Source organism: Macaca nemestrina, chromosome 5 (assembly GCF_043159975.1).
Source record: "Macaca nemestrina isolate mMacNem1 chromosome 5, mMacNem.hap1, whole genome shotgun sequence".
NCBI classification, from domain to species: domain Eukaryota; kingdom Metazoa; phylum Chordata; class Mammalia; order Primates; family Cercopithecidae; genus Macaca; species Macaca nemestrina.
In genome coordinates, this window is record NC_092129.1 from 74,950,001 (window position 1) to 74,977,131 (window position 27,131).

General features: G+C 37.6%; 1 long non-coding RNA gene across 1 annotated transcript; it reads left to right on the plus strand.

Annotated features, from left to right (window-relative positions):
• On the plus strand, positions 1-27,131 carry LOC112426087 (uncharacterized). The gene is made up of 2 exons (XR_003017361.2): positions 1-122; positions 26,767-27,131. It is a non-coding gene; the product is annotated as an uncharacterized lncRNA (long non-coding RNA).

Consider the following 27,131-nt stretch of genomic DNA (forward strand, 5'->3'; position numbering starts at 1 on the left):
GAACATTGATGGGTCTGGGGTTTGTCCTGCAGCTGGAATGCCAAGCCACAAAAGGGCAGTGAGAAAGCCAGGGCACCAGAAAATAACGGGGAGCAGGATGTCTGAAGCCTCCGTGGGGCAAGGTAGGCCACCCGGAAGCTGCCTTCTTTTCCCAGCCTCCCCACCTCCCAGCCGCCATGTTGGTCACCTTTCTTTCTTTCTTTCTTTTTCTTTTTTTTTTTCTTTTTCTTTCTTTCTTTTTTTTTTTTTTTTTTGAGACGGAGTCTCTCTCTGTCGCCCAGGCTGGAGTGCAGTGAAGCGATCTCGGCTCACTGCAACCTCCACCTCCCGTGTTCAAGCGATTCTCCTACCTCAGCCTCCCGAGTAGCTGGAACTACAGGCAGCTGCCACCACTCCCAACTAATTTTTCTATTTTTGGTAGAGCCAGGGTTTCACCATGTTGGCCAGGCTGGTCTGAAACTCCCGACCTCAGGTAATCCGCTTGCCTCGGCCTCACAAAGTGCTGGGATTACAGGCGTGAGCCACCTTACCTGGCCAGGTTTCCTTCTGATGAATCCCACCTGCCTGGGCTTCCCTTAGCACACTGTGATGGCGCCCCTTGCCTTATCACGTTCTATTCATTCCCTTCCACCCACCACGCTGCTGTTTCAGGGCTGCCCTGGCTCAACCCCCAACTCACTCTGTAGCAACTCCCAGGTTGCCATTTCCCCCTGATGGACCAGGTGCTCTGAGCTCCTGCGGCATCCCCAGCACTCCTCCATAAGATCATTTAATTTTAATAAGCTCCATTTGCTCTCAGTGTCTGACTTCGCTGTGAGAGGTGGACAAGGCCAGGGTGAGGGTGAAACTGCCGCGGCGGTATCCTGGTGCATGTAAGGGGCGAGAAAAACCCTCCCTAGGCAAAGGAAGTCATCTTTTAATGTAATATCTTAAAAATCAAAATTAATGCAAAAATATCCATAATGAGCAACATTTCGGTATTTTAAGTAAAGACAGGATCAGTGTTACTGAATTTTCTTTTTGCCTCAGGCTCCAATATGGATTGGCACAGTCATATTTCTGATCCTGACTTTATTTAAAATGTTGGTACATTGCTCATCATTGATTTTTGCATTAATTTTATTTTTTTTTAAATTTTGCATTAGATGAGTACTTATCTTGATTAGGGAGAGTTTATTGGAACCCTGGTAAATTCTGTGCCTGAGGATAGGGCTTCACTTGTCCTACCCCAGAGCTCGCTGTGGTTCTGGGACCACCTCTTATTCTCAAATTTGGCACAAGGCCTTCTTTTGATATGTGCTTATCAAATGCTACTTTATCTACTAGATTCAGTTGAGAATGAGTTCCAGAACACGGGCATGTGAATGTGTGAATTCTACTCTAAGTTGTAGACTCGTTATCAACACTCCTAATCCAATTTCTTCTCTCACTATCATCTCAGAGGTTGCGAATACTGTTTGTTACCTAAAGGAAAAGGGACCCCCTAGGTCTGCTCTTCAGGCTGATCCTGGGTAACTGACACCTATTTAGGGAAATAGGTCAGATCCATCAATTTTCTTTTAGGTATGCATTAAGTACCTGCTGCATGCCAGGGGCTTCCCTGTACATCATCTCTGTTCTTGTGGAGCTTATTAAAGCCTGGAAGTGGAGAAGATGAGTAAATTGATGATGCATGAAATCATAAAAAGCATGTACAAGATAAAGAAGTAATCCAGATGAGCGAGCGATCACAAACAGAAATACAACGGTTCCCCCAGCTTGCTTTCTACTCCAATAACCAAAGATCATAAAATAAAGATAAGTTTTCTTTCCTATTTGCCCATCGAAAATTGTTACTTACTTTGGGTGAAAGGATATTTGCAAGGCTGCTTTTATGATATACAGCTACTTTCACCTCAAGTCAAAGCATTTTAGAGATCAATTTTCACAGCACCAGTAAAAGACAAGGGATATATATCTGTTAGTTGCCCTGAATTTCACTTCTGACAGTGATTGAAACGGCTAAGACCACCTCTACCCCAACACATTCCCACTTGACATCAGTTACCTGAAAAATAACTGTAGATTATCAAAGCCAAGTGCAGCTTCCAGGACACGAAAAGCTAGTCAATTTGGTGCTTGCCTCACTGGGATGTATTTTGGACCATATCTTGTTAACATATGTATGAGACTGTCGTAAAGGAGATAAAGAAAAGCTATACTGAGAATTAAACACGTAATAAGTATTCTATTTTTCATATAGGTGTACCTTGCCCTTTGCTTGAGTCGGGGACCTTTGTTTTCACTTGAACTTCAAGAAATGTTTATTAAGCACATGCTACAACTAGCACTATGCCATAGATGCTTGATATAAAAATATATAATACACAGTCTCTGCCTTAAAGGAGATTACAGCAATATGGACAGAGAGGGTGAGCAGGAGGGTCCCATAGTCATAGAGGTTTGCTCTGCCTAGGTGGATGTTTTTGTGGAGCCTGGTCATTAACAGTGGGCTCTGGGGTCAGGCTACCTGTGCGACCTTGAGCAAATTACTTACCCTCTTTATTTCTTAGTTTCCTCTTCTCTGAAATGCAAGTAATAGTTCTTTAACTCATGTGCTTATTGTAAGAATTGAATGTACTAACCTATGTAAATCACTTAGAGCAGTGTTTAACACACAATAAGCTCTCAGTAAACATTTGCGGTCATTATTAATATAATATCATAATGAGAGGATTATGGGCAGGCTTCTGTGGGAGTACAGGGGACAGTCACTTGTTCTAAACTGGAGGGAGTCCCTGGAAAAGATGACCTCTGAGTCGGGTCTTGAAGATGATGTTGGTGTTATCCAGAAGAGGAGGTAGAGGGAGAAGTGTGCTCCGAGGAGTGCTCAGTCACCAAAGAATGGAAAGTCATAGTGCGTGGAAGGAGGTGGGGGAGGAGGGAACTTTCTGGAATCCAAAAAAGTGCAGACTTGCACAAAAACCAAAGTGAACAAACATCATGAAGAAATGAGAGGGCTGTGTGATGGCTGGCACCGGATGTCAACTTACTGGGCTGAGGAGGTCAGGCAGATGTGAGGCTGTCATGTTGAGTGGCTTTGGATGTCACCTTGGAAGGAATAAGACTTTGAGATAGATGAAAGAGTAATCTCTGTACCACTTACAGCATTTAAAACAGTGCCTTGCACTTAATAAATATTGCATAAGTTGATTTGACAATCCATTGATTATTGCTTCTGTGTTATTTATAAGGTCTGTCACATCAATACAAAAGCAATGTTGGCTTCATTGAAGTTTCAGTGCAATTGTTCATTTGGGACAACAAGTTCTTCCACGATTCCCTACTTAATTCCTAATTTATTCCTGTGTCACAACTCCACGCCTTTGTTATTGAAATAATTATCTTGGGATACAGCCAATTCAGTTCTTCTGAAAAAAACCATTTCTAGAAAATCATTAGTTGGTTTAGTATAAAAATAAAAATTAAGGAAAGTTTCCTGTCAAATGGAGAATAAAACAGGGGAAGTAAAGGGTTCTTTTGTAGGTGATACCATGGCATGGGTTCATGACTGGGTAACTAGGCCCAATTCCTTTCCAAATCAAAAATATATATTTGGTATTTTCCTATTGCATTTGTCAAACACAATCAAGACACCCTTTCCACAAATTGCTACCTTAGTCTCAAATTAGATAGTTTTAATCAGCTTTCTCTTTCTGTCCACAATGTCTAAGTAATACCAAATTTGGAAATAGCATTTTAATTATGCTATCATTATTAAGGCAGCAGGTGGCTTTTAATGAGATCTTGAAACAGAACTGTTCCCTCTATGTCCAATCAAAATCCATGCTTTGCTGCCTTGACAGAAAACACTGAACTGTTTTTCTCAGCTCCGAGGAGATAAATCAATGAAAATTGTGATTGTTCTAAAAATTGAAGTTTCTGATTGAACCTGTCTTTGTGTTTTACATGATAAGGAAATATTATTTTTTGGAAATAAACAATAGCGACACTGGGCCAAAAGAAAAAGAAATTCATGCAAATTAATCCGAATCTAGTGTGAACAATTAATTCTGAACTACACAACTAAGGAGCTCTGTTTTTGGATTCTCAAACAGTTTTATTGAGAGAAACCTGAGAATCTGTGAAAATGCATCCACTTATTCAGCATGAAAAAGAGTTCTAGCAATAAGGACTTTTAACAGTTTAGCTGAGCCAAGAGCTGCTATTACCTTTTAAGCCCAAAGAGATCTGTCGGAATTTGTAGTTACTTTTTTTTTTTTTTTTTGCATATAGCTCAGAAAGTTCTGCAATATTTCTCAGAAATTACATTATCTGTACTTTTGAAAAGCTTGTTGGTTTAGAAGTAAACAGAACCTAGATCCTCCACTAGGGGAATACATCTTCAGATTTTAAATTGTTTTCTTAAAGTTCACTATTAACTCCCCTGCATATGGGTGTGTAGTAAAGAGATGACCATTTATCCCACATATAGAAATACTTCTTGTCCTGCCAAACTATTTAGAACTTTTGCTGTGTATTCTAATTCTTTTATTTTCTACATACCCGCTTACTTACAGATGAATCAAAAGATTTACAAAATGAGATAATCTAGAAAAAGTCAAAAGTAAGTGGCATGTTGGTGCCACTAACTCATTAATTAAGGTTCTAGGATTTAAGGAACTCATTAGTACCTCATTGAGCACCAAGTAAAGGGGACTTTGCCGTCCTCAAATCAGTTCAAACATGTAATGCCAAATGGGCGACTGAGCTAAAGGTAGTACCCAAGCCATGAGGAATGTCTGGTTCATGGATTCCTTGAGTCCCAGGAGTTTCAATAATTCCTTTTTCCGGTCTTGTCACAGAATCTATTTGAACCAATACCTCTTCACATAAGCATCAATAAGGAAAGCTCTAACAGGCACCAGTGTCAGGCAGAAGTGAACATGTGAGAGCTCTGGTGAAGAGTTCAGTGGGGACAGTGGAGAGACACCATGCGTCAGGCATCTGGGCAACTTGGACTTGATTCTAGGGGCAGTGGAAATGCACAGAGGCATTTAAGATGGGAGAATGGTATAAGCAAATTTGTATTTGGGAATGAATTTGAGGTAGCAAGACTGAAAACAAGAGCAGTGCTAAGAGGGATGCAGAGAGCATGGGCTAGGAAAGAATGATAGAGGAAAAATGAAAAATTTAAAAACCACAGAACTAAACCTTATTGGTAATGGAGTTGTTAGCAGTGGGGACAGAGTGGAAGCAAGGATCACTTAAGCAACTGCATGGATGGCTACTTACAATATCGGTGTCTGGGAGCAGAATGAAAAATTTACAGCAGAAGCCGAATTTTACCACATTGAAAAGGAGGCAAACAAAAGAAAATCTCAGAAAAGTACATTCTTAGAGGATAGGGGATCATACCCCATTTATTTGGGGGGTGGTGTCCCCGGTGGAGATAGGTATCTTTGGGGGTCAGTGAGATTCAGCTGTTCTCTCTATATTTATTCCTTTCCCATTAGATATGGCCAATTTCCTCCCTCTCCATCAATCTTCTTTTGTATTTTAACTTACATTTTGTTTTCTGGAACAAGGACTTCGTGCATAATAGAAATTCTATTAAAATAAATTGGAGCCTAAGTAACTCACATATTAAGACACAAATTTTCTGTCTGATAATGTACAGTCCTAATATTTTATCGCATACCTCTCCCACTGGGTGGTGATTTGTAAAGAATTACCAATTCCTTATGTGATGTAGGCACCATTTCTTCTATCACTCTTATACCCAGCTGTCACCAATAGGATGGGAAAATGACTTAAGACATTTCAGCAATAAAGCAATATAAAGGTTTTAAAAGATGTGATTCTTTGTAGCATAATTTTAATAACAGCATTACCAATAAATTACCCTCACTATTAAAAAAGAGATAATATTAGCTCATTTTATTTAAATGTGGTGGGAAAACATAATTCTTAACATGGTGAGTAGTATTATTAACCTTTTAAACAAAAGTTATAATCCTTCTTTTAAATATATTGTTATTATAAATCTGTTTCATTTTTAAGATTTTCAGGAATCAATATAATAAGCTGTCCATTTTCCCTTATTTCACAAAGAAAGTAAATTAGAGGATAGGATTCGACTGGCATAAATTTACCTTACAGAAAGCTATTGGAATGCCTCTGGGTCAATGATAAGAAATATTTTAATTCCTACTATGATTATAGTTGCCATTCTATGATTTACATTTGAAAGGAAGGGAATAAACTATGGTTTTTTGTTGTCTCCTTTACAACAGTTCAATTGTTCCTTCTTTCACTTTTTCCTACTCAGTTAATCTTTCATTCACTCAAAAACTATTTGAGTATCTACTATGTGTGGACATTTCTGGCCACTTAATATTCATTCCTTCTTCTAGGAGCCCCTGATTTCCTTCTAGGCCATCAACTTCCCTCCACTGTTTGAAACCTTGTTTGGGTGGTAAATCAAAGAAGTTCTCTCCTATTATACAGAAGTGTAAGGGCTCCACAGAAGCTCAGTTCTCTACATTTTTTCTATCACCACCTTGGAACATCCAAAGTGCAGGCATCTGACCTGAACTTGGTCAATCGGACACTCCCTCCTGGAGTGATAAACTGAAGAAACTGACATTCCCACAGGCAATTGACTAGAACTTCATTCCGGTGTTGGGGGGTGGGTACCTTTGAGCATTTCCTGCCTCTGAGATCTGTTAGTGCTTCTTGATTCCTGTCTACTCCAAACCTTCTCTTTCTGCCATCTCTTTTGTCCTCTCTGTGAGTTCCTTCTTATTCTTCCAAAAACTTTTCTCTTTTCCTTAATTTAACCATATTCATTTCCAATGCATGCAATCAAAGAACCCAAACTATAAAGGCAGAAACTCTGCCTTTAAAAGGCTTACAGTCTAGTAAGCATATAACACATCTTCATATCAGAATACTTTTGAATTATAATGGGTATTGTGTTCCTTTCAGCAATCTATTTTTCAAGCCACCAGCATTGCAGATTTGTCAAATACCAGGAGCAGACTGTCTCCATTTATTCAGTACATAGTAGGCATCAAGCAGTGAATTTCTGAGCTGCTCTGTTCCTCAGATGGAGTAGACGTATATCAGGTAAAACATGAAATAAGAATGAATTGGTCTACATAGCAATAGTCAGGGCTGATATTAAAGATGACTTTAGATCTCTTCTCACTATGAGTCATTGATGGCAGAAGTAATTTGTTACCACAAAGACCAAACCTAAATACTCAACAAGTTAATGTGAAGATCAATTTAATTTTCTTACCAAAAAGACTACTTTACATTAATTTTGGCATTTGATTACATTAAAAGCATATTTAAATAAAAGGAACCAAAGTGTTCAATACAATCTAATGAGAAATAAATCTGTTATAGTACATAGTTTCATTGCTTTGAAAAGATAACAAAGAGTAAGTTTAACTTTTTTTCTAAATAAATGTAACTAGACTACTTTCTTCTGCAACCTCTGCACTAAAGTTGAAAGAGATTTTATGCACAAATGCCAATAATGGTTTTAAACAATATAAATACTTGCTTGAAGATGGATACTAATGCCCTCTTTGGAACTATTGTGGTCTATCAGGTCAATAATATTCATTTAAAAAACTCTCCAAATGTGTTTTCATACAATGGCCCCTGATGATAATGAAAGGCTCATTATGGTCTGCTGAGTCAATAATGTATGTTTTTAATACATACTCCAAAATTCATTTCCTCTTCTATGTCAATGTCTGTTTAAACTATTTCAATTAATTATTGTTAAGAGGAAAAGTTATAATCGGTTTGAACTTTATATTTAACTGCTATTAATCATTCAATTCTTATAATCAGTTACTTATCCTGATATGTTATAGATTATTACCAATAGCTTAGAGCGATGGAAGATCACAAAAAATTGGATGTTAGAGTGAAGCAAGAATAAAAATGCGTGCCAATAAAACAAAAACAAAAAACTCCAAAACCTTCTATAACAATAACTTGGAAGAATTAGGCAAAAGTTAGTTTGTGTGCTCAATTGGCCAGGTTGTTGCAGATAGTTTCAAGCTTTCTGAATATTTTTTAAAACTTAGTTTTGTGAGATGGTTAAATCAGAAATGTTAAATCTGGCCAATCCAACACAAGCATGACCAGTGGGTTCAAAATAGCCTGTTTTGAGATATAATTTCAATTTTATTTGATATGTGAGAGTAAGAAACACTTTAATGTTTAAAATACAGATATTTTAAATACAGTTTTTATATTTAGTATCTGACAATTGAGACTAAAATTGCTTATACTTTTATAGAAACTATGCCAAGGTTATAAGGAATAAATTGTTAAATTTATCCTGGAGGGAAGGACTGATGATTTGAAATAACGTTACATTTATTTTTTAAAACATCTTGTTTGTATATATGTAAGCATGATTTAAAGTGTTGGTATTCCGTAACTGAACTGTATGATTTTATGCCTTCTGCACTTTGGATGCTCATGAAAATGAGACTCCTCCTTGCTTTTCTGCTGAACAGTCTTTCAATAAATATTTTCTTCTCCCTCCTCTCTATTGTGGTTTTGTGAAAATATCTTTTAGCTTAACAATTTAACCTTGGTTTATTTTACTGGGTAGAGAGGGCTAGCATTTTTGTCTAGCTCTGTTACTTGAATCTGGCAAGGTTCACATTTCAGTTAAGCTGAATTTTCTAACCTGCTGGTCTTGATCTGCCGGCTGCAGTGAAATCCTAAAACAGAGGAGCGTGCTGGTGTCATGAGTGATCACACAGCTGCGTGAGTGAGAAATGAGAGGAACTCTGGAGGGGACTGCATTTATACCATGAGAGAAAAGATTCAACCTTGTGGAGGGATATGGGGCATGGAGCAGGGGCAGGAATGGTTGTTGGATTGGAGTCAGGGCAAATTCTAACTTCGTAACTCCATGCCCTGTCTGGCAATACCACATTTATCTTATAGAATCGATATTCAAGTTAGCAAGAGGAATCACTGAGATCAGAGCCTTTAATACCATATATTCATTATTTAGTCATTCAACAAAGAATTATTGAGTGCCCACCATGTACCATACCCTAAAAGCTTGGGGGAAAAGAGTGGTGAGCATAGACCAGATCCAGTTGCCTGCCTTCATGGAGCTTCATGAGAGAGACATTTATAAAATATCATAGACAAAATTACAAGCATGAGAGGAAGAGGCAGCAGACAGAAGAGTTGATCTGGTCCGCCGCGGCTGCTTCTAGAAAAGATGAGTTTGGGTGAGAGCTGAAGGATTATGAAGAGTACATCATGACAGTACTAACGTTAGTACTATATAATGATGACAGGTAACATCTACTCAACATTTATTATATGTTATGAGCATTGTAATTATACATTATGAGCATTGTCATAATGTAATAATGTAATAACCGAGTGAATTCCTCATAACAACTCTGTAAAGCAGGTATTATATTTAAGTTCATTTTATACAAGGGGAGACTGGGATTAAGAAAGGTTAAGTAACTTCCTTAAGATCACGCAGCTCATAAGGAAGGAAGTGGGGAATTTGAATCAACACGGTCTAGCTCCAGAGTTCTTGTTCTTAACCACGACACTTGAACCTTCTTAGCAACTATGATCTGAATTTTAGGTCCTCTGCCACTAGGAAACAATTACAAAGTATTTTCTATTTTCCAGACACTACTCAGAACTTCTGATTATGTTAATTCATTTAATTTTCAAAATAATTCTTTGAGATAGGTTCTATTATTACCCCCATTTTACCAGTGAGGAAATTACAGACTGCCTTCAGAGATGTTACTCTGGATCTCTTTGCTACCCGGCCTTGCAGGAAGAAGGCAGAAGGTAGAAGTGTAGGAGCCTTTTAACCATGCCGTGAGAGGACATCTGATTGCTGCTAGAGAACAAAGGGTGCAGCCAAAGAGAGACCGGCCAGAGGATGGATTAAGTGGTTCTGGAACAATTTTGTTTCCCTATTGTAAATATGTACATAATCTCACCACAAATAACAGTAATTGGTGATGAAGGAGAAGCTTGGGAACACAACCATGGACTAAAAATGTTACCCTGTAGACCAGCCTGTTGAGTACTTATATACAAATTAACCCAAAGGTTAAAATTCAAATTTCTCTGAATCCGGGCAAAATATTAAAAAAAAAAATTCTCCAAAAAAATGATTTTTGAACTATTTGGCATATCTTAAGGTATTTGCGAACAAATTAGTTTATTGGCATTATAGTACCACATGAATCGAAAGCACTAGTTACAAGCATGATGGCCATTTGGTTTTCTATAGAATGAAATATAATGTGTTATCTACAATTTTAGAGTATGAGCAGAAATATTTTTATTAGTCAATATTTGTGTTTAAAATTGCAAATAGCTATTTGCAGTTTCAAAACAAGTAACCAGAGACAATATACATATTTTCTTCTAATATTATTATATTATTCTAGTATATTTTTATCTAACATTAGACTCATACGCATTTCTTTGGATTTTTTTAGTTTTTACTTTGTTTTAAAAAATACTAAGCATTTTTAAAAATACTAAGAAGAAAGTACTAGAATGTTGAAGTTTGGTTTGTCATTTTTGAACTGATAGTCATGGAGTATACCCTTGTCATGAAAGGACACTCACTACATGACATGAGTGGGGTCAGTGTTAAGTGAGAAAAATGAAATGTTACCATGAGATTAATGGGCGCTAATTTGCCACAATTTGTTGATAGTGGTCTTTACCCAGCTAAGAACAAGAAGTTCCATTTCTAGTGACTTCAACATTCGTAATCTGTTGAATTAAATCTCTTAGCATCAACTGGTTCTTGCCTACTGTCAGGTCAAATGGAGCCATGCAATAGAAAAACCCGTTTTCTGAAAGCCTGAACCTTGGGTTGATGTAAATCTATTTATAGATGGCCTCAACAAGTGCGCAGGAAATGCACTTCTCTCTCCTGGTCCTGGTCTATTTGTCAAAGACCAGGAGCAGACTGTCTCCATTTATTCAGTACACAGTAGGCATCGAGCAGTGAATTTCTGAGCTGCTCTGTTCTTCAGATGAGTAAACATGTATCAGGTAAAACATGAAATAAGAATGAATTCGTGACAGCAGGCAATTCTGGGATCCTGGACTGGGTGCTACCAAAGGCAGAGAGAGGACAGTTTCCTCTATGCAAAAAAAGAATATTTGGCTCCATCAATATAAAATTCAAATTCAGATTTGCAGTGGTAAAATTTATAACTAGGGTGATGATTCATTTTCTAGACTTCCATTATTCAGTTGCTAAAGGGTCCAGATTCCAAAACAAGAAGCTAGGACAATAATTTGAGTGAACAGACATACAAGTGCATGTATGGGATCCCACGGTACACATTACAGCCTCCTAAAATACTTAAATCTGGAGACGGGTTACTATACAGTTTACAGACTTATTCTTGAAAGCCTTCTTACAACTCTCCAAGATCTTTGGGGGAAGCTCAGGTCCCTCTGTTACATAATAGTCATGATCCCAGACTTTAAATCTCAGCCTTATTGTCATTAGTTCATGGTCCTTCACAGATAACATATCTGGTTCTTGGTACATATTGGAGGAATGAATACAGATATATTTGGACTTGACCTCTAAGGCTTCCAACAGAGAAATGAAGATGTACAGAAATTAAAGTAATTAGGAGAAAAAGTTAATTTTTAACCCGCATATTAATAAAAAGCCTCATTGATATTTTCTCTATGCATAGCATGTAAATTGACTTTTCCCATCATTATTACATCGATTCTAGCTTTTGAAAAGCCATTTTAAAAAATCATTTTAAAACCCATCGTGAAAAAGTTGTAAAGACCTGTCATCTTTTCATCTTACTGGATAGAATTTATGAAGCGAGCTCCCTCTTCCTCTAAGTGACTGATCTAAGAAATTCACAGACCTCTACTTAGATCATGTGAAAATAAAAACCAAGCACAGTATTTCTATCATGTGAGACATCTTTCTTTCTTCTCCTTTCACTATGTTTGATCATGGACAATGAGATATATCATTGTATGGAGACATGTACATTTGCCTTTCCCAGTTAAAATTCTCACTAATGTTTCGTCCATCATTCATCTTGACTATTTTGATTTTCTCCTGGTTGATTTTCCTCACTGCGTTTATGAAAGTTTCTTCCCAGACTACCAATGTTTTCTTTCTTCTTTTTTTATTATCAGTTCTGAAAAAAGGCTGTGAATTTCCACAGAGCTGTCATTGAGGGATTGTTTTGTCTTCAAATGCTGAGGATAGGCCATTTGTATTTTGGTGATAAAGGGATAATTTTTCTTCAGTAGAATTGTCTCTTCCATCGAGAGACGGAAACATAGCTCCTTCCTTTCCTACTCAAATTTTAACACTGAAAAGCTTTACCATAGATCTATTGATAGACAGTTGAATCCACAGTAAGCCACAAATTTACCAAAAGAATTCATGGGATTTACTGAGTCAGTAATTCCTATTTTACTCAATATTCTGTAAAGCAAGAACTGGAAGCAGAACTTTGAGCTCTGCTTTATAATAATGATATTGGGGTTGTTTATGAGGGTCATGTTTGAATTACATATTCTTTCAGGCTCATAAGTCAGAGGGGAATAGTAACTCCATCGACTCATCAAGTTTTTTAATTCTGTGAAACAAATCCCTCTGGAAAAATGAATATTAATAATTAGACAATATCCAATTAGGGGCCATAGGCCAGAGCTAATCCTTCAACTAAAGAATCCACAAAGTACATGTAATAGTAGAAACTTAAGTTAACAAACCCTATTAACATAAAATTAATGATAATAGTATAGTGTGAGATATTTAGCCTCCTCCAACTAAGAGCCTATTGCCATACTTTTTTTCTTTTTCTTAGGAATTCATTTTCAGCATAAGACTTTAATATTGCCCTTTGAAACAAACATATAATTTTCATTTCATGTAGTTTAAGAACCCACATTTTGATCAATTCTTAAATATGAGCCTTTTTCCTCTCAAATTAAGGACACATTTAAGTCTGCATTTTCTTTTTATTTTAATAGAGAAATTACAGTATCTTCAGCAAATTAAATGAGCAATCACTCCATTCCTGACTCATTTAAAGATGCCAAGCAGATTTTTCATAATAATTCAGATTTCTATTAGTATACAATTTACTAAAGACTTGGCTTTCCATTATCACAGCAGTCTGGAACTGGAAGTTAGGACCTCCATTTCATGGAGAAGACAAAGGTGGCTCCGATTAGTAAAATGAGTTGTGCAACGTCACCAATAAATATCAGTCGAATGATTCTGGGTGTCAGTAGGAGCCCTGAGCAAACACAGTCTTTTCCTGTGCATCCAGACCTCACCTGCGGCCAGTCACCCAGGGGCCTGAGGCTCCCCACAGTTTTGTTCCCTCGTTGTGACCCCTTGCTTAGCCAAATGGAAGGAAAATATAAGAGATAGGAGAAGTAATGAAAATAAAGTCAGTTTCCCTCAACCCAAGCTAATGTTCCTTTTGGATCTGGTCTAGAGATTTTCTTGACCCCTTTACAATAAAATAATATATTTTCACATCATTTGCCTTCATCTTGGTGGAAACTTTTCAGGATTTCAAGGACAAATCTAAAAAATACATCTGTGTCTTTTTTTATAGATAAAAGCTGGAGCCTCTGCATTCTAGTTGACACATGTAAATAAAATCAACCAAATGCCACCGGGCGAAAGGTAACCACTCAGCCTCTGAACAATGAAAGAAAAAGGATTCCAAATATATTAAGGCCTAAATTATACAGCACACACAAGTAGACACAGGCAAGAATAATCTACAAACTGTTCCCTTTATGTATAATTCAGTACACAGATGCTTTTTATCTCACTAAATCAGAATTCAATCAGAAGTGCTAAAGCTTCATTATTAAGCAAATTTCTCCCCAATAAAATGCTGATGCTACTTTTCAGTTCCACAATTTAGAAATTCTTTTCATGGATACATTCAATTTGCTTGATTTATTTTTTTCTTCAAGTTTCTAGAAGACAAATTTCTGTGGGATCTCAGTGTCCTATTTTAGCCTGGTCCAGTCTTTTTGAAATGAGAATATCTGTTTGCTTTAGTTGTCAATGGTCTTTGGCTATTCCAAACTGGGAACAAAGAGAGGAAATAAATAATTTTATCTTTTATCCCTTCCATCCATATTCCTATGAAGTTTCAAAAAATGTTTATTTTAGCGAACACAAAAATTTAACCTCAATAATTTGAACAAGACAGATTTAAAACAACAAAGAAACACTAGTTTTAACCCATCAAATTGGCAAAGCTTAAGAAGTATGATAATGCTCTGTGTTGGCTAGGGTGTGGGGAAATGGGCATAATTTTACACAGCTGGCAGGATTTTAGAATTGGTATAGCATGTCTCTAGAGCAATTTAGCAACATCTGTCAAAATACAGTAAAATGTATCTAGCATTTCCTAGGAGTTACTCAGGAAAGTATTAAAAATATGTGTAAAGATATTTGTCCTGAGATTTTACTTATGCAGTTATCTATAGAAAGAAAGCTTTTTAAAACATCAATAATAGTGGATTAGTTAAGTAAATGGTGACATACATAGATTATGTAAAAAAAAACCATGTTATACAAGAACGTCTGACATGAGAAAATGTTCGCTGTTCTCATAGAGCGTTTTTAAGTAAAAAAGGGAGTCTGTGGAACAGTATGCTCAGTGTGATGCTGTTCAACTCTATTGAGATCTATTTCTGGAAAAAAACACACTAAAATGTTTTCTGTGGTTTAATCTGTGTAGTGGATTTCAGACAAGCTCGTTCTTTCTTTTTAAAAATTACTTTATGTCTCTTTCTTTCTCTCCTCTTTCTTTCCCTTTCTCTCTTTATTTCATTTGTTCTTTCTACTCTTCTTTCTTGTAAGAAAATTTGAAATAAGTAAAAAAGATTTCTGAGTATCTTCAGTGGAAAACTGCATTGTTTTGAGTGTACCTTTCTGAATTATCTGATTTTAGCCTTCCATTGCCTTTGAGTTACTCTACAGTTTTGTAGAAAACTGAGAGCAATGTAAAAATCTTTTTTGTCTTTGGAAATGCGAATTTATTCTGTTCAGTGGAATTGTCAGTCCTCTTTTCTGTGGGAAAAATCAGGTTCATGTCCATTTGTAAATCCATTTGAATATTCTTTTACTTCACATACATTTGTGCTTCTTTGACTTGTCCTTTGAACTAGTTAAAACATCTTTTCTGCTTCCCACGTATAGTAAATAGGCTAAATAAAATATTTGACAAGTGTTCCTTTTATATCTATATGACAGTTATGATTCTACATTTTCTGAAAATTACCCTTTAACACCGGTTTCCTACTTTTATAAATTAAGCATTTGTTACTTTTTTTATTAGAAAAGGAAGACAGCAGTAAATGTGATTTAAAAGAATATATTGTGTCACAGCTCCACATTACTATGTCTAAATGGCATTTTTATAAAACATCTTGCATTGAATTGTCTTAATATTTCTACAAATAAATTTAATTGATACTTATTAAACACATTATTTTCAAATCAATATGCTATATTGGAGGGTATATAAAGAAAAGACAATGGCCATAATGTTAAACATCTTGTAATAGCTACCATTTTCTTTCTATATATCGAAATATCTATTTCATTTTTAAATATGTGAAAATATCAACTGTATCTATACCTACTTTTTCAAAACGGCTTTGGTCATTTGTGGCTTGATCCCTATGTTGGAGAAACAATGTGTTGTTGAGAAAAATATAGGCTGCTTTGGGCATAACAGTTATTAATTAGTTAGAACAGGCACTAACATGTCCATATAATCTCACATACTCACAAAAGGCTATTTTCTTTCAGACCCTGGCCATTAAAACATAGTCTATAATAAAATGAAGAGTTAGAGATGGTGGTAATAAAAAGAATGTGATCCATGGCTTTGGTAGGCCAGGCAAATCAACTGTAATTATGCATAAAATACAATGTACACTAGGTTGGAGAAAATACTAGCCATGGTCACTGCAGGATTCGTTTCAATAATTGATTATTTTCAATGTGTACAAAATGAGTTTTTTTAATGATTGTTTTTTGGTTAAAGTCCATAATCTAGGAACATGGAGAGAAATGTTATTGTTAAGGGTTTGGAGGACCTCCTTCCCCATTCCCTTGGTTTTCATGAGGAGCAAATTGCCCTAAATCCTTCCAGCTTATTGTTCCTCCTCTGCTCCTTCCCTTGCAGATGGATTGAGGAGGAGGTTATGGGTTGCCCAGGAGTATTAAGCAAGTGGCTTTTCCTACATGAGGAAGGATACATCAAAAAGGGGATGAAAGGTTCTTTGTCTCTTCAAAATGACCAGCTAGGCTCCAAAGAGACAGTTTTGGGGGAGCAATTTGGTTTGGAATCTCCTACTTCATGGGGGAAAGTGGTGCTTCTTTCCCCTGGTTATAGCTGCTTAGATGTGGATTGTTACCACTTGACTTCCAGGTACCATTCATTCTAATTTACAAGGGCAAAAACAAGAAGCTAGTTAGACCTCACCACATACTCATAGCTAATAGAACGTATCATCCCATAATTCTCATGGCATCCTAGAGACATGCCATGGTTTGAATGTGTCCCTACAAAAGCATGCGCTGGCAATGTAATCCTCAGTGCAACAGTTGTGGGAGGTAGGGCTTACTGGGAAGTGTTTAGGTTATGAGAGTGGAGCCCTCATGACTGGATTAATGTCCATTATAGAAGAGCTTGAGGCTGTGAGTTTGAGCTCTTGCTTTCTCTCACCCTTTCTTTTTACCCTTCCACCAGGGAACAACACAGCAAGAAGGCCCACACCAGGTTCCAACCCCTTAATCTTGGACTTTCCAGCCTCCAGAACTGTGAGCCAATAGATTTCTGGTCCTCATAAATTACTGTTTGGTTGTACCAGCATGAAATGAAGTAAGACAGGGAGAAAGTATAGTAAGACAATGTGAAATCCTAATATTTTACATTATTAGATTAGTTAATTGCAGTGGCTTCTTCTCTCTTTCTAAGGCCAATAAGTAACTATCTCTGCTTTCTTCAGCAAGATCTAGAAATAAGCAATGGACATATGTGTATTACAACAATGTATTTTGTCTCCCACACCAATGCATTTCCTAATCTAGCTGATCTGAAACTCTATGAAGAAGGTAGTCCCTCAATTTGAACAGCCTTAGGTTTTGATAGTGTATCATACTGTAGATCTTACTCTTTTGTAATATCAGGTAGAAACAAATCTTTTTCAATTTCCCCAGCTCTAGCAACAAGCATTTAAACCCCAGAGGTCTCCAAAATAGATATAAAATGCATTCCACACAGCCAGAAAGGCATCAGAATTTTCAGAAATTTTTCTCAAGGCTCTTTGAACATCTTAAAGTCCTCTACCATCATATCTCTGTGAGATATGTGAGTCCATTTGCTGGATTTCAATTAAAATTTTTAGGTCACATTTTCTATTTCCTCTTTCTCCTTTGTTAAACAATCGACCTCCCTACTTAGCATTTCCTATTAAAATGTGAATTGTGATATTTTGATTACTTTTTAATATTTATCTTTTTAAAAAAAATTTCTAGAATTTTGAATTAGCATTTCATTTTATAACTCTAACATTTAATTTTTTAATTTTTATATTTTTTCTATAAAAAAAGTAACACTTTATACAATAGAAAACCTAAAAAATACTGAAAAGTATTGGGAGAGGGGAGAAGGGGAGAAGTCATCTATATTTCTTAACAGCTATGAACTTTTTTGCGTGTGTTCTTATGAGTTTTTTTCCCTAAAGTTATAATAAAAAAAACTTTCTTTAATAGTGCTTTGTATAGATTTGTGTTACGAAAGTGGGACTGAAAGGATGAAATTTGTCACTCCCTTGGCTTATTCTCCGGCTCTGTCAGTGATTACTCCACCCTTTCCTGTGTTTGTTCCATGAATCATCCACTGAAGACCAGTGAGAGAAAAAGGACACTGAAAAAATAGCCTGTGACTTTTAAACTTAATGGATGGCTGGAGGCTTTTGCTTGTTTTGTTTGTTGGTTGCTTTCCTCCATCCCAGTACAGGGAGCGTCACTAGTTGACTATTCCTTCAGTTGTGCCAAGACGGGGAAATTAAGGCTGAATGATTTCTGGAATTTTAAGTTATCCGAATTTTTTACTTAAAAATAACCCTTTATTCTTTTTTTTTTTTTTTTCCTTTTTTTGTTTTGACAGAGTCTTGCTCTAGTTCACTGGGCTGGAGTGCAGTGGTGGGATCTCAGCTCACTGCAACTTCCTGGGTTCAAGCAATTCTCTTGCTTCAGCCTCCCGAGTAGCTGGGATTATAGGCACCTGCCACCACACCCAGCTAATTATTATTATTATTATTGTATTTTTAGTAGAAATAGGGTTTCACCATGTTGGCCAGGCTGGTCTCCAACTCCTGACCTCAGGTGATCTGCCTGCCTCAGCCTCCCAAAGTACTGAGATTACAGGTGTGAACCAACACACATGGCCTATTCTTATTTTTAAAAGAAACACATGTTCATTACTAAAAAAATAAGAAAACACAAATAAATACAAATAATTTTTTTCAATAAGCAAACACTAAATAGGATGTCATTTACCACTCATTTCTTCAGAGACAGTCAATGTCACTCCTTCAGATAGACTTAGTGGTTAAATCCATAAATATGTATTAAAATGTTTATTCTAGGCTCTCTTTTAGGCATGACAGTAAGTAAGACAGAAAAAGTCTCCATTCACAAGAAGTTTGCATTTTGTTGGAGAAGAACAGACAATAAACAGAAAACAAATTGTGTGCAAAATTGCTTTATATCATTATTAGATTACCACGAAGGAAATGAGCAGAGTGAATTAACACTTACAGAAAAAGAAGAATCTCTATATATGTATCTATTATCTATCTATTTATCATCTGTCTATCTATCATCTATCTATCTATCTATCCATCTATCTCTGTCTGTCTATCTAGTCTATTGTCTATGCATTTATTTATCATCTATTATTATCTATATGGAAACTTTATATTTTCTGCTTTGTAATATCTTTGAACTTCTTATTCTTCCGTTGAAAAAAGTGGAACTTTATTCCCTTCCAAGGGGAAAAGTAAGGCAAATTTTAGAAGCATCTTCAAGTCATGGAATCATGTCTGGGTGACACTGGTCACATTGGTTTTATACTATGCATCTTAGTTTCCTTGTCTGTTAAGAAAGGGCACAAGGTCATCTTCTCTGAATCTGTGGTCAATGAAAGGATTTGAGGGGTCTCCTAAAGTAGTGTGCAGAGTTTTTTTTATATTTGCAATTAAAGATTGCATTAAAATTTCAAAAAAAATGTATAAACTCACAGTCAAGAGCTACTGGAATTGGATTTAATTCCAGTGCCCCAACACCGACAGTCTATGAAATCTTTGTCACGGGAATTTGGAAGCTGTTGACATCCTGACAATATCAGGATGCATTCATATTTATCTAGTATATTTGAGTCAGTTCAAGTTTGAAGCAATATTTTGGAATTTTACATAAAATTTACTTCTAGTTTTCTCTTGAAACCCTGCCTCTTATCTCTGTTTTTGGATTCTCTAATCTCCTAATCTCTGCAGATTTTCATTTCTGCTCTTGCAGAGTGGGTTTACTTGTGTAGTTGTGCCTGTAAATAAAGAATCTCACACACACATACACACACACACAATCTCAGTTCCAATGAATTTAAAAAGCAAGACTAAAAATGGCTTCACAATCATATGCTATGGTCTGGAATATAATAATTTAAATCACTGATCACAAAATAAATAAAGTGTGTGTGTATATTGGAGGCTAGGAAAATGAGAGACAGCTGCCTTAAATCTTACTGGAATAGGCAGGGTAAGAATAAACAAACAAACAAACAAACAAACAAACAGCAAACATGACAATGATGAAAGTAGCCCAGGTCTTCAGGGTGGTGCAGCAGACTCTTTGATTCCTTTATGTGCTCATTTTTCATTCTGAAAAATAAATGTAGCCATCTCCTTGTAATTCACTCTTCCCAGTGGAAAATATAATCAATGGTAACTGTATTTATTTATGCAGAATTTTATACCCCATTGACATCCTCAAAATGAGTTTTCCAACATCCAGAAAGAAAACTCTCCAATACATGTCAAGGGATTTAAAGTACCTTCCTACCGACTTGTATTGTACGCTGAAACCAACACTGTGTCAAAGAAAAAACACTTACATTCCTTCACTGACGTGTCGTGTGTGCCCATTCATTTGTTTTTCTACTATTGAGTGTCGGCATTGATTCCTCTTTCCTGAAATCAAAGAGAAGAGAGCTCCAGGTTTTAGATTAAGAAAGAAAGCTCATAGATGTGTGGATTTTAGTGACAAAAGGAAGAAAAAGTCTCAAGATCTCAAACTGGAAGCCTGCTGACTAATTGTATTTTCTAGCTCATTATGTTGGTAACTATAGTTCATCGAATGGACAAGTACAGCTCACCCTATAATCTATGTGCATATCAAATTTCTGTAAGTTGATTTATATTTAAAACCCACTTTATATGCTCCCTTGCTCAAACTCTGTGAGGGCAGGTCTATCCTGTTCACTGTTGAGCTCCCAATATTAATGCAGTGTTTGGCATGTATAGACACCTTAGTAGTAATTATTTGAATGAATACCTAAATGAATGGCTGAATAAATGAGTTAATTAATGAAGATACAGTACTAGGTGAAGCTACTAGTTAAGACTTCCAGTGACTAATTTCTATACATGTACATTTTCCTGATGGCAAGTTCTCAAAACTCACTTCAGTCCTCTAGTGATTATTTTATTCAAGAGCCACTTTTCCCTCTTCTTGTTAATAGCTGCAATGAACTGAGGCTTTTGGGCAAAATTTCTACAAGATTTTATTTTCTATTTAGATGTAGAATGACTGGGAAATGTTACAGATTTTTTTGGCTGAATATTCCTGATGTACGGTAATTTTGGTATGCAGTGTTTAGTCTATACAGTTATTCTGGAAGTTCTTATAACATCCTATGGCTGAGGAATCCAGAACCAGAAAGGGACATGGGTCTGGGGAAACTTACCAAGTTCTGGGGCTTGCAATTGGAAGCCAATGTGTTTGTCCAAAGGCACTTGGAGAGCTCAGGCTTAATTTGGGCAGGAATAGGGGTTGCAGCAGGAATGGAAGCAGCCTGGGATCAAAATTAAGCATGGGATGGTGATGTGATCTCTGGTTTCAGGCCTAGGTGGGATGCTGCAAGAGAAAGGCTGGCCTTGTGATGAAACATCAATTCTAGAGCCTCTATTTGGACCTGCATTAATATGACATGATCTGAGGCAGGCCATAGTTTGGAGGCGGGAGCAAATATGCCCAAGGGCAGATTTAAGATCTGTCCTACACCAGCTCTACGATGTTGAGCCAAATTCCAAATGGCAAGGCTAATTTCAAACTCCATGTGGAGGAGTCGAGGGCTTAAATCTGCTTTCCACTCTATTCTAGAATAACTCAGGGACCAGGAGGGGTGTATCTGTACATGAGGGTTCCTAAGTACTATAGGTGTGAGGCTTGAGAGAGGCAGACTGATAAAGTCAATCCATCAGGAAATCAGCTCCAAGTCTTTGTTCCAACAATTCTCATCCATTTGTAAATCAAAGCTCTGGGTATCATTGTTAACAATAAGAGAAACGTGCAATGTGTCAATTTGCAGCCCAATGTTACACTTCTCACAAATATTATATATTTTTTCAGGTTCCCCCCACATTATACACGTGTAGGCACAAGCAAACACACACACACACACACACACACACAAACGCACACAGGCTTAGTGTTCAGGTAGGAGCTTGTCAAGGAAAAAATAAATCTAGACTTAGGATTTTATTCAAAATCCAAAAGGATTCTTTCCATTCAAAAAGACTGTTGTAAAGGGAGTGAGGGGAGAGAGACGACTGCACTCAGCGGGGCGGCAGGTATTGCCCTAGAGTGAATGCTGGGACAATCAGGTCTGCGAAAAGGAGTTTTCATTAACAGAGAGAAGTAGACAAAGCTAGAAAGAACTGGATGCGAGGTAGTGGAATGAAAGGGTCTGGGTCAGATCGCAGATCAGAGAATGTTTGACTTTGAGGCCAGTGTGTTCTCAGGAGAGGCTGCCTGGTGGCTAACGCTGAGGGAGGGCTGAAGTTTAAGGACCTGGGGGAAGAAGAGAAGCTTGACCAAGATTTATTTCAATAGATCAGCAGAGGAAAGCAGTTCAGCTCCTCCTTTATAAATCAAGAAAGGGAATTTGGGGAGTCTGTGTCTCCCTTGTCTTAACTTGTCCTAGGTAAACCAGGGGACAGGTATCTGTAAATCTCAGTCCTATGGGTACAGTGGTTATTTGCAGTAAGCCCTTTTCCAAAACACAATAGGGTGCTGGATTCCCTGGACATTCACTGTTTTCCAGAATCACAAGGCTTAGGGAGGATTTGACATTGCCAAGCTCAACTGTGGGGCAGGCTAGGGTCTTACTTCACCCTAGAAAGGCACGGAAGCTGTTGTATATCCCGGTTCCTGCTTAAGATGGCTCCTTTTGTCTCAGGTCCATGCTGCTCTAGTTGGCTGGTGGAAAGAGGATAACGGGGGGATCATGGAAGTGACCGCAGGAAGGGCTTGCTTATTGGCCCAGCCCCTGACACCAAACGGGCCAAACCTCTAGCCATCCAGACCACTGCAGGCAAATGCCTAACTCACTGAATTTATGAAATTCCTTCTCTGCTGCCTACATTCCCAATAGTGAAATCCACTTACCAGGCTAAATATATTCAGGGAATTCAGAATCTTGATAGCATGAATACTAACTTTCTGGATGACTAATTTTTTTGGTCTCTCTATATAATGTTAGTACAAGGGGTTGGCTTTTCCAAGGCCAACTTAGCATGGTCATAAAACTTGTCCTTATAGTGATCTGATGAACAAAAGAAAGGTTGTGGCCTGGTGTGGTGGCTCACACCTGTAATCCCAGCACTTTGAGAGGCTGAGGCAGGTGGATCACTTGAGGTCAAGAGTTCAACACCAACCTGGCCAACATGGTGAAACCCCATCTCTACTAAAAATACAAAAATAAGCTAGGCGTGGTGGCGAGCACCTGTAATCCCAGCTACTTGGGAGGCTCAGGCAGGAGAACCCCTTGAACCCGGGAGATGGAGGTTGCAGTGAGCCTAGATCATGCCACTGCAATCCAGCCTGGGCCACAGAGCTGGAGTTTGTATTTGTATGCAAGCAACCACCAAGAAATACCGTAGCATTTTTTTTTTCTGCATACATTTAAAAAGTAAAGATCCATAAGATGCCGGGCCATTGGCCTGGGAGGCAAGAAAGGATAGCTCAAATAAAATATACTGTTTCTGATTAAGAAAACACTTTTTATTCATATGAAGTATTTATTAGGTATTGGATTTTATAAACTGTTTGGTCCTGGAGTCTTTATTTTAAAAAGGTTATTCTGAATGCATTACCAACTATCCTGTGGAATATTTCACATAAAAGGAAGCAAAAAATGTGTAAATGTAAACAGGCTAATTGTATGCAGATATAAATTATGGATGCTGGTCTTATGAAAAAGCATTGCTGATTTGCAGGGGTCTTACTCAGCAGCTCTGTGTCTTGTCTAAGGGGATATTTAGTATGGCTGTGATGTGCAGAATTTAAAACAAAACTTTGAATTCTGGAGAGTAAAATATAGCCCAATTGTGCTAAGATCACACTGTGGGGAGAATGAGGTTTTTATCTACCTTATTGTTCTTGACGTTGACACTCATTAGCTCTGTTATCCTACGTGTGCTCTTGTCTCCAGATGCTGTGCAAGGGCAAAGGTTTGGTCAGGCCTGTTTATGGGTCTACAATGCTTCTCAGTAGTCACTGCAGGTGACACTGTCTCCAACACTCTACATGGTTTTCATTGCTCAAGTGGGCATGTCATACCCACAGCTAAGGTTAAAAAGGCATCTGGAGTCTCAGGTGATCTAGGTTACTAAAGATTCCACCCCCTGACCCCCGTCACTTACAAAACAAATGAAAACAGGAAACTTATAAAGGATGCTATAGACAAAAAGTAATCGTGTAAAATGGTGCAAACAGAAACCTGTGGTGTGATTACCTCTGATGCTGGAAGTGTGCCAGGCAACCACCAATTTTTATCTAAGTTATGCCAGCACGTTCAATTTTTATCGAAGTTATGCCAACACGTTTAACCTTGAGTTAAAGAAACCGCCCATCCCATCCCAAAGCACTGAGGAAATAGGGAAAATGAACAACTTTCTACATGTAAAATAATTGGTCTCATATTTTATGATACGTGACACCGAATGTTGTAGAGATTTATGTGGACAGCGTAAACCTTTATCTGACATGTGATGCAAATGCTTCACAGTAAATAATTAACTAGAGCAGCCTGACTCTCCTTTCCAGGAATCAGGTACTGGTTAGTCCAGGGCAGAAAGACAGACTGGAACAATGAACAAAGGCATTTTGTCCTTGTTCTAAACTATGAATGATAAACTTAGTATTTAGAAACAATGGGAGTTTCTCAGGTCTATAACGATAAAATATACTTTAAGGTCATTTTAATGCAGTATAAAGAAGGTAGCCGCCATATTAACTCTCTGGAGGAATGGAATAAATTATATAGCAGAGTTCTCCTGCAGGATAGAATAAAAAACACAAAGAAGGCTTGCAGTCAGGCACAGGATCTGCATTTTTGCTTGAACGGTAATGTTTGTAACTAAGTCACTCACCATGAGAATGTTTTATGGTTTGAATCTCACTATAGGCCAGATTATCTGGAAGAAGATTGGCCTTGCTCTTGGGTCTTTTTGAAAACTTGCTCTTCGCCATAATGCTGCTTTTTGCCTACCCTGGTTGAAGAGCTCCTTATAACAAATTTCTCTTCTCAGTAATTTCCAGATTTCTTAGCTGGGACATGATATCCAGGGCCTTTCCAACACAATTTAGTGGGTCACCTAATTTAAATGAACTATGTTGTATCAAAGTGCTAACATGTCGGCTTCTCTGAGCCAAAATACTTAGGTTTCCATTGGTAGCCGAAAAAATGAACTTTAAGCTAGCACTTTGGGGTCATCTATTTAACAAATATTTATTGAGTGTTTTCTGTAAGCAAAAGTGACAACAAAATATTGTCTTAATAATCTTTTGAGGCCGGGCGCAGTGGCTCATGCCTGTAATCCTAATACTTTGGGAGGCTGAGGTGGGCAGATCATGAGATCAGGAGATTGAGACCATCCTGGCCAACATGATGAAACCCTGTTTCTACTAAAAATGTAAAAATTAGCTGGGTGTGGTGGCATGCACCTGTAATCGCAGCTACTCAGGAGGCTGAGGCAGGAGAATCACTTGAACCTTGAGGGCAGAGGTTGCAGTGAGCTGAGATTGTGTGCACTCTAGCCTGGTGACAGAGTGAGACTCCATCTGAAAAAAAAAAAAAAAAAAATTTTTTTTGAGATTGGCATGAGCCCAATTTTAAGATGATATAATTAAGGTCACAGAAGTTAACGATTTGTTGCTGCCTTTTGTTGTCCTTTGTAATCGGTCTTGGATGTTTTGTGTACAGAAGTCTGTCAAGTAGAGACTAGCAGACGATTTGGTTAATTTCAGATGTGTGCACAGGCTGGGGCATGGTGGCTCATACCTGTAATTCCAGCACTTGTGGGAGGCCAAAGCAGGAGGATCTCTGGAGACCAAGATTTTCAGACCAGCCTTTGCCACATAGCAAGACCCCCTTCTCTACAAAAAACACAAAAATTAGCCAGGTGTGGTGGCACATGCCTGTGGTCTCAGTTACTTGAGAAGTTGAGGCAAGAGGGTTGCTTGAGACTAGGAGGTTGAAGCAGCAGTGAGCTGTGACCATGCCATTGCACTCCAGCCTGGGCGACAGAGCAAGGCCCTGTCTCTGAAAAGAAAAAAAAATAAAACCCAATATGTGGGCAGCCTGGTCATATTCCAATCTGAAGTCATGATAATCTGGTTTGATAGTGTCTACTGCCTACGTTGTCCAGGCAATTACCAAGGAGCCCCTCCACCTTCTGCTGGGTAGACTCAGATTTGCTAGTTTGAAAACCGGAGATAGCCATGCTTTTCATAGAAAACACCACCATTCCCTGTCAGTTTAGATCTAAAAGAGGTTCCTGAAAGAGATGGAAGATGGTTTAGTTGTAAGGTGCTTATTCCCCTTCCCCATCCAACAACACCCCAGTAAGCCCAGTAAAAGCCCCCCACCCCTAGGCAGGCATTCACTGCGGGATAATAAAGCTGACAAGTAAATGATAAATTATAGGACATACCTAAACACTGATTTGGTTGGACAAGTTATCTCAGCTCGAAATGTGGACTTATTTACTGAAATCTAAAGTTTAAAACATATGTTTACTACTACTAAGATATATTTACTAACTCTGTAAATGTAACCAAAAAAACCAGTTCATAATGGCTACTGTATCTGAAAATTATTGCTATAATAACTGGAACTCCGTAACATTTTCTTAATATTCGATGGCTTATTTTCCCTAGATAAAAATTCTACTTGTATATTAAAAAAAAACCTTTTTGATGCTGTAAAAATGCAGTAATAGAATTCTGGAAGGCCACTTCCTTATGGGGCACCTAAGAGCTGAATTATCAAAGAGAACCCAGAGAAGTGGGGGAATTCGTCCAAATTTAGAAGGGCTTAATGAGCTCATCTCTGACTTTTCATCTAGATCTGCAAATGAGCTGAAAGCTGAAGCTGTTTTCACAGGCAGAAAACTGGACTTTGGTGGACAGCCACAAAAGAGTATGTGACCTTTTATTCAAGAAAAGATGAATAGCTATTTGTGGATACTGGAAATGCGAAGGTAATATCTACATCCCCCAGGGAAGCCACAGCCCCGAACTCAAGGCTATCTGAGCGTTTTCAAAAGTAAGACTAGATATTAATTTAGACTAGTAAGCAGCAAAGAAAGTTTTACCAAAGCATCAAAAACAGTGCTCTTATTGCTTGTGCAGCTTAATTCTCAAGTTGAGTTTGAACCACAAATTTAGATTCTGCTTTATCATCAAATAAATTAAATGTGATCATTTTGAA